The 7,098-nt window shown below is 44.3% G+C and overlaps 1 long non-coding RNA gene across 1 annotated transcript in view; it reads right to left on the bottom strand.

The window, feature by feature from the left end:
- Positions 1-5,315: 5,315 nt before the first annotated feature.
- LOC109312222 overlaps positions 5,316-7,098 on the bottom strand; it is an 11,313-nt gene continuing 9,530 nt past the window's right edge. The window contains exon 3 of the long non-coding RNA XR_002101753.1: positions 5,316-6,091. This is a non-coding gene — a long non-coding RNA (uncharacterized LOC109312222). The remainder of the gene's footprint in view (positions 6,092-7,098) is intronic.

The following is a 7,098-nucleotide window of genomic DNA, read 5'->3' as shown; positions in this document are numbered from 1 at the left end:
CTTTCACAAGGACTGGGTAGAGAAAAATGAGACTAACTAATTAAATTACAAACACTGAAGAGGTCAAAACCATTCAAAAACTCTAAACTAAAGAATATAAGAAGCAGTGAAAATCTGATTTTTCATCCTTTGACATAGCTTGTAACAATACAGAAAGGAGTGTTACCAGAATACGCTTGCCTTTTTCAGTTTCTTTCCCTCTGGGGTCACTGCACTGTGATCTATTTTTACACATGTGGGGAAAAAAGTTTTCATTGTGAAAACAAGTCTGATGTTCCCATATTTCACATCAGTAAAAACACATTTAACAAAGGGTGAAATTTCTTTCATTCAACCTGCTTTGAAATATTTCTATTTCTTTACACAACATTTGGATAAGCTTATGGGGGGAAAAGGCCAGTGTGGGATATCAGGAGGCCAGGCAGGGAGCAGGCTCATAAAGGGGGAACAGGGACCCACACATTGCTGTCACGGTATTGAGGGGAGCCCCAGGACCACTCCAGGTCTGCTCCACCTGGGGATGAAGGAAGAGGCTGTGCAGGACACCAGGATTGCCAAGGAATAGCTGTGGCAGCACACAGGTCCCTTCTTTCAGTGCCTGCTCCCTGTACCCCCTTCCTTCTCCCCTCTCCCCCCAAAAAAAACAAAAACCAAAAAAACTATCTGCCACTGACCGGGCACTGGAAGGAAGAACCTGGGTAGTTAAATAGACAAAACAATGATGAGTAACACAGTGGAACTAATAGTGAATGGCAAAGCCCAGTAGTGCTGATTCCCAAATGTAATGGCTAATGGGATTTTGCATAGATTTCTGGAAAATGAATGTTATATCAAAATTTGGTGTGTATTCTCTGACGTATGGAAGAATCAGAGTATTTTCAACAAACAAAATATATCATGGCCTTGGATTTAAGAAGTATACGAAGGGCAAATCTCTGGTGCCTTTTTAAATTTAGGAACGTGCCCCTTGGCCTGCACAGTGCCTTGGCAATATTTCAACACTGCACAGATAGACTCATATGCCCCTACTTATCATACTGTTTTAACAATTCCCTTCTTAGGATACAGAATGTAGTACAGCCACTTGTGTTGATGATGTTGCTATCCTTACTACAAGGTGGGAAGATCCTCTCAGCCCTGTAGCTACAGTTGGTAACAAGCCAAAGACCATCTGGGGCTGATCCACTCCCAAGCCCCAGAAGGAAGAAATCAGACAGTCAAGCCAAGTTATCCCTGATGGAGAAGTCCTGCTGCCTACTCTGGCAATATAATCTCAAACCAGACATGTAGGGGAGTTGTCTGGGCAACAGACCTTCCTGCTGTGCTTCTGACCTGCTTGAAACTAAACTTGACACCATGCTGTGAAAAAACCTATCACAGTGGAGGCAAGTGCTTCCACCTTGCAGTTGGAGCAGTACTGTCCTGGCACCGAGGGCCTTGGGAACCACTGCACCCATGTGCCTTCTACTCCCAAAAGATGACCCTTGCTGAGGGTAACTATGACATCAGGGACACGGAACTATTAACCAGAGCCTTTTCTGAGTGGCATCACCATTTGGAGGGAGACTGATACGCATTACTAGTCCTGACTGACCACAAGAATTCAGGGTCAGGGTTTCAACCTGACCAAGATCTTAAAACTGAAGTTAGCATATTCTGCTATCAGCTGGGTATCTATATTCCAGAAGGGCAGACATGATTAGAGGTGCTTAAACTTGGAAGGGACTCATTGTCCACAATTTTGGTGGCCAAGGATGCACTCCAACATCAGATGATATATCAACTCCTTCAAAAATTACTTCCTCACCAACAGCCTCCAAGCCAAGAGGTCCCTATAACCCAGGGGCAGGAAATTATTTTGGGCGGAGGACTGCTTACTGAGTTTTGGCAAGCCATTGAGGGCCACATGACAGGCAGTCAGGGGCAGATAAATATTAATTTTCTAAATTTTTTAGGGGCCCCGCAGGCTGGATAGAATGGCTTGGCAGCTCGCATCCGGCCTACAGGCCGCATTTTGCCCACCCCTGCTATAACCCCTACCTACTCCTTCTCAGTTTTGTGTTACATCTTTGGATGTCATCATCAGCTTTTCCTGCTCACCAAGATGACTCATTTCATTCCTTGTTGTGGTGTGCCCACCACCTGAGAAACAGCCCAGCTGGAAAACATTCTGGCCCCATGGAATGCCTTCCAGCATCATCTCAAACCAAAGGCATCAACTTGGATCCCATTTGTAGTGGGAGTTCTTCTGGATTTTAAAGATGGAATTATGTCATCTTGACCTGTCACCCACAGGCCGAGGGTCAGACTGAGCAAATTACCAGGTGTTGGCGTTGTATCACCAATGCTTCCTGTATTTCCACAAGGATGACTGGGTTTCCCTACTTTCGCTGGGAAGAGTTTGCCTGTAACATCTAAGATCACACCTCCATATAACATAGTCCTTTCTATGCTAACTATAGATTTACCCCTGCCTTCAGGTGATCCTGCCAATCTAGTCACTGACTCCAGCTGCTGCACACCTAGTGAGACATCTGGAAAATATCCAGGAGGACCTCAAAAGTCCACCTAAAACAAGCCAAGGAGACCTATAAACACTTTGCAGACCAGCACTACTCCAAAGCACTCTCATTCAGGGTAGGAGATGAGGTGCAGCTATCCTCCCAACAGTTTAAATCCAGTCACCCTTCCTCTGAACTGGACCATCAGTACCTGGGCCCATTTCAAATCACAGCATAGATTTCATAGACATTAGGGCTGGAAGGGACCTCGGAAGATCATCGAGTCCAGCCCCCCACCCAAAGGGCAGGAAGTCAGCTGAAGTCATAGGATCCCAGCAAGATAAGCATCCATTTGCTCTTGAAGGTGTTCAGTGTAGGTGCTTGAACCACCTCCAATGGCAGGCTGTTCCAGACCTTGGGGGTTCAGACAGTAAAGAAATTCTTCCTTATGTCCAGTCTGAAATGGTCTTGTAGTAGTTTATGACCACTCGAACTCATCATCCCTTGGGGCACTCTGGTGAACAAACGTTCCCCCAGATCCTAGTAAGCACCCCTGATAAACTTATAGGTGGCCATCAGATCACCCCTGAGCCTGTGCTTTTCTAGGCTAAAGAGCCCCATGGCTCTCAGCCTGTCATCGTAAGGTCTCCTTTCCTGACCTCTGATCATGCGCATGGCTCTTCTCTGGACTCTCTCAGGCTTCTCCACATCCTTTTTGAATTGTGGAACCCAAAACTGGATGCAATACTCCAGCTGCGGCCTCACCAAGGCCGAGTACAAGGGGAGAAGGACATCCTGGGATTTGCCTGAGAAGCATCTATGGATGCAAGCCAGCGTTTTGGTCGCTTACGTAGATCAACCCGTAGCTTTATGACTACAACCGCCCAAATCCAAGAAAGTCCATTCTGTCTTCTTTGTTTCTTTATTAAAAGCCTACCTAGAAACCCAGTCCCAAGTCACTCCACTCTTCTGCCCCCACCCATCCTAGTTCAAAGACAAACAGAGTGTATAGTTAAGGAAGTCCTGAACATGAAAAAAAATAAATAAAAATCAGATATATACTCCTCTATCTTGTTGACTGGAAAATCTATGAACTACAGGACCATTTTGGGCACCAGCACAGAATGTTCACACTGCTGAATTGGTTCAAGGCTTCCACCATGCCCACCCTGAAAACCCTTACCCAAAATTACCCCTAGGAAAAGAAGTAATGCAATGAGCAGAGGACCAACTGGGACTGATTCAGTCTCAGGTCCTAGCTGGAGATAATTAGACAATCAAGCCAAGCCATTCCTCAGAGAGAAGCCCCACCCACACTGGCTATATAAACACAGACCAGGCAGCAGGAGAGTTTCTGGATTAACTGCTTGTCCTGACAACGATCTTGTCGTATCCTTCACCTTGATATCCTGGACTTGGACTGATATCCAATCTGACCTTAGCCTATGCTACAGTAACCCCCGCACCTAGCGTGCTCCTCTTGCACTGACTGCCCCTGATCTGGTTCTTCCCTAACCCAGTCTTACACACCCCAGAAAAAGTGGACTTAACTGTAAACCCCACAAAATGCATCAATAGGAAAAAAAAGACCCAAACCATTCTTCAAGAAGATGCTTTCAACACTACAATAGGGGTCATCTCAGGAATAAAGTAAAGGGACAGAGAACATCCAGTACTGTATCTTGGAGAAAAATGTCTTTCAGAAAACAGTCATATACCATAATTAAAAAAAAAAGTTCAGCTAGCACATAGGTCACAGAAACACTTAAACAGTATAATTTGGGTAGCCATTTTGTGCTCTAGTGAAGTGGTTGAATGCGATGAACACTAACAGCTATAGTCTGTGATAATACTTCTCCCAACAGCCTTTTTCTTTTTTGATAAAATACCACCCAGGGACTAAACCCAAAATCATGAAGGAAATGAGCAGGGCTTCCATGAGCAATGCTCCTGCTACTTTTTGAAGGGGGGAGGTCTGTAATAGTGTATAGAGGCCCCACCTAATAAAGGAGGAGTTAAACAAGAACAGATGGGAGATTAGACAAAGATGGACAAAACCCAGATAGATACAAGCAGAGAAAAAGGAGACCCTCATCAGTTAAGAGAAAGCTCTTGAGAAGAGAGGCTTCAAGCCCATAGTTTGGATGCAACTCTATCAGAAAGTGGGCATAGATCTATCAATGGAGAGACACAGAAAGAAGATATCTTGCCTTTTCTCCTGACTCTGTTGCCATACATGCTAGGTTATATTTCCCATATGTCTTCAAAGCCAAGGTTATCTCACTCTGTCAAACACTTTCTTCAAATTGCTAGCAACAAAATAGAAGTGAAGCTTTCCTTTCTGCAGTTATTTTCACCATTGTTTGCCATGAACATCACTCCCATTCTTAAACAATTACTTTGGCTCCCCTTTCAAATCACAATTAATTTAAAAGTGCATTTTGTTTTCAGAATTTTCTCAAGGCTTACTGAAGCACTTTATACTATGTCCTTTTCCTAAACTTACTTTTGCAAGAAGCTCCCCTCAAATCCCTCTCAGTTTTATCACAGCTCATTCTCTACAATTCTAAGCAGCTGAAACAGACCTCCTCCACCCCTCCTTCTCCTTTCAGTTCTCATCTTAAAATCTCATTCCTCTGGACACCTAATTTCCATCTCTCACTAGTATTGACCTCATGACTGATTACCTTAATTTATACAACAGCACAGTTTTCTGTAAGCAATGCCAAGCTTTTACTATAGCACAGTTTTCTGTAAGCAAGGCCTAGCACTTTTACTATAGCACTTCATGTCTCTAAAATTCCTGGTCTGGATTTTACAAAGAATGCTGTCTAAATAAGGATCCTACATCCACGTTTATTGAATGAAATGTATAGTAGCACCCACATATTTAAGTACTGTACAGAACAGGCCTTTTATCCTGATGTAGCCAAAAGTGATGGGGGTTGAGGTGGTATGAGTGCTGGATGCATAGTTGACCGTCCAGAAGTCAAAAGTTCAAGACCACAGCAAAAGCTCTCACAGTGTAGTCCTGTCAGATTTCAATGAATCTGAAAATTCTGTTGAAGTGCTTTGTCACAAGGACATGAAAAAGATAGGAAAAATCTAAAGGGGATTTAGGAGCCTAATTTAGGTATTTGAACACCTCAGTCTTTTATTTTTCTCTTTACTTTCCCAGTGTAGTTATTTAACTCACTACATTTATCAATCACACATAGTGATTATATCCCTTAGTTAAATCTCATTTATAAGCTTCCTTTGTCAGTTGTCTCTCTCACCCCCTTGCCTTTTTAAATTGCAAGGTCACACTTGAGGGTGCATACAAGGAGAAGAGACCTTCCAAATTTAAATCTGGAGGTGCACTCTTAGATCTAGTTCAGGAGCTTCAGGATTCTTTTTGTTACTTCTTTACTTTATACTTTTTCCAAGCCTTCAAGTCACTAGAAAGTTTGTTAGCTCCATGACAGCATCCTTTAACCCACAGCTTCACTTTGTTCCATAAAATATCATGACATGTGGTATATATCTGCCATAGTAGTGCCCTTTCTGTTGTTTGTCTTGTCATATGCTCCATCAGGGTCACAAGGGATCTGTATAGTTGAGCAAAAGGGAATAATGAAGAAAGAAGCACTTTTCAAGTCTGATTTTTCAAGTCTTTTTATTCTTCAAATTGAGGCAAGAAAAACTTTTCTGCATTATTTTTAACTTTAAGATACAGCAATACCTTCTTTAAATTTGAAGTCTTATACAGTGACAGGCATCCAAACTTTGGAAATGATCCTGAAATCCTTGCATAAATTATCTCTCTGGGAGCAGTAACATTATCTTTGATAAAATTACATGCATAAGAAAGGGCACTGTCCCCGACGGGCCTTTGTAGAACTCTACTAGAAGTCTGGCTCTCCGTTCTGGTGACCACCCCCTTCACGGAGCGATGGTGTTACTAAGTTTGGGTGTATACCTGCTTCACCAACCCCGCTTCTCGCCTGCCACAACTTTGCTGTTATCCCAGTGGGGCGGGGCTAGCTCACAGGTCTCTCGGTGTCCTGGGTCCGCCTCGTTGGTTACATACGGGGCTCCTACCACCCCTACACCCCGGCCTCACGCCACCTGTGGCCTTCACTTTCCGGTGCCTGCTCAGAGATGCACTGGGTGACTCCTTCCCGCCTGTATAGATGTCCCAACCGTATTGCAAAGGATAATTCCCTCCACCGATCCGTCACCCTACCCCGACAGCTGCATACTTCCCAACGTGATTCTTTTATCAGGCCTGCTTAACTGACCTACTACCAGCGCCCCTAGGATATTTGCCCCAAAAGTGAGACATCCTGGATGAATATATATCTAGCACCATCCCCGCCTTCTACGGTAGACGCCTTCTATTCTAGGCGGCGATCCCACCCCGATCTTTCTCTTAGGTCAGCTCACAGAGGCAGTGAGGGCTAAGGATGTGGTCATCATGGGGGACCTGAACTTCCCAGACATCTGGTGGGAAGAGCAGTCAGCCAAGTCTGACCGCTCACGTCGGTTCTTAGCCAGAGTGCAGGACCTCCATCTAACCCAGGAGGTGCACAGCCCCACCAGGGGAGACGCCTTG

Source organism: Crocodylus porosus, unplaced genomic scaffold (genome assembly GCF_001723895.1).
Source record: "Crocodylus porosus isolate Cpor-Errol unplaced genomic scaffold, CroPor_comp1, whole genome shotgun sequence".
Taxonomy (NCBI): domain Eukaryota; kingdom Metazoa; phylum Chordata; order Crocodylia; family Crocodylidae; genus Crocodylus; species Crocodylus porosus.
This window is presented reverse-complemented; position numbering and strand designations above follow the sequence as displayed.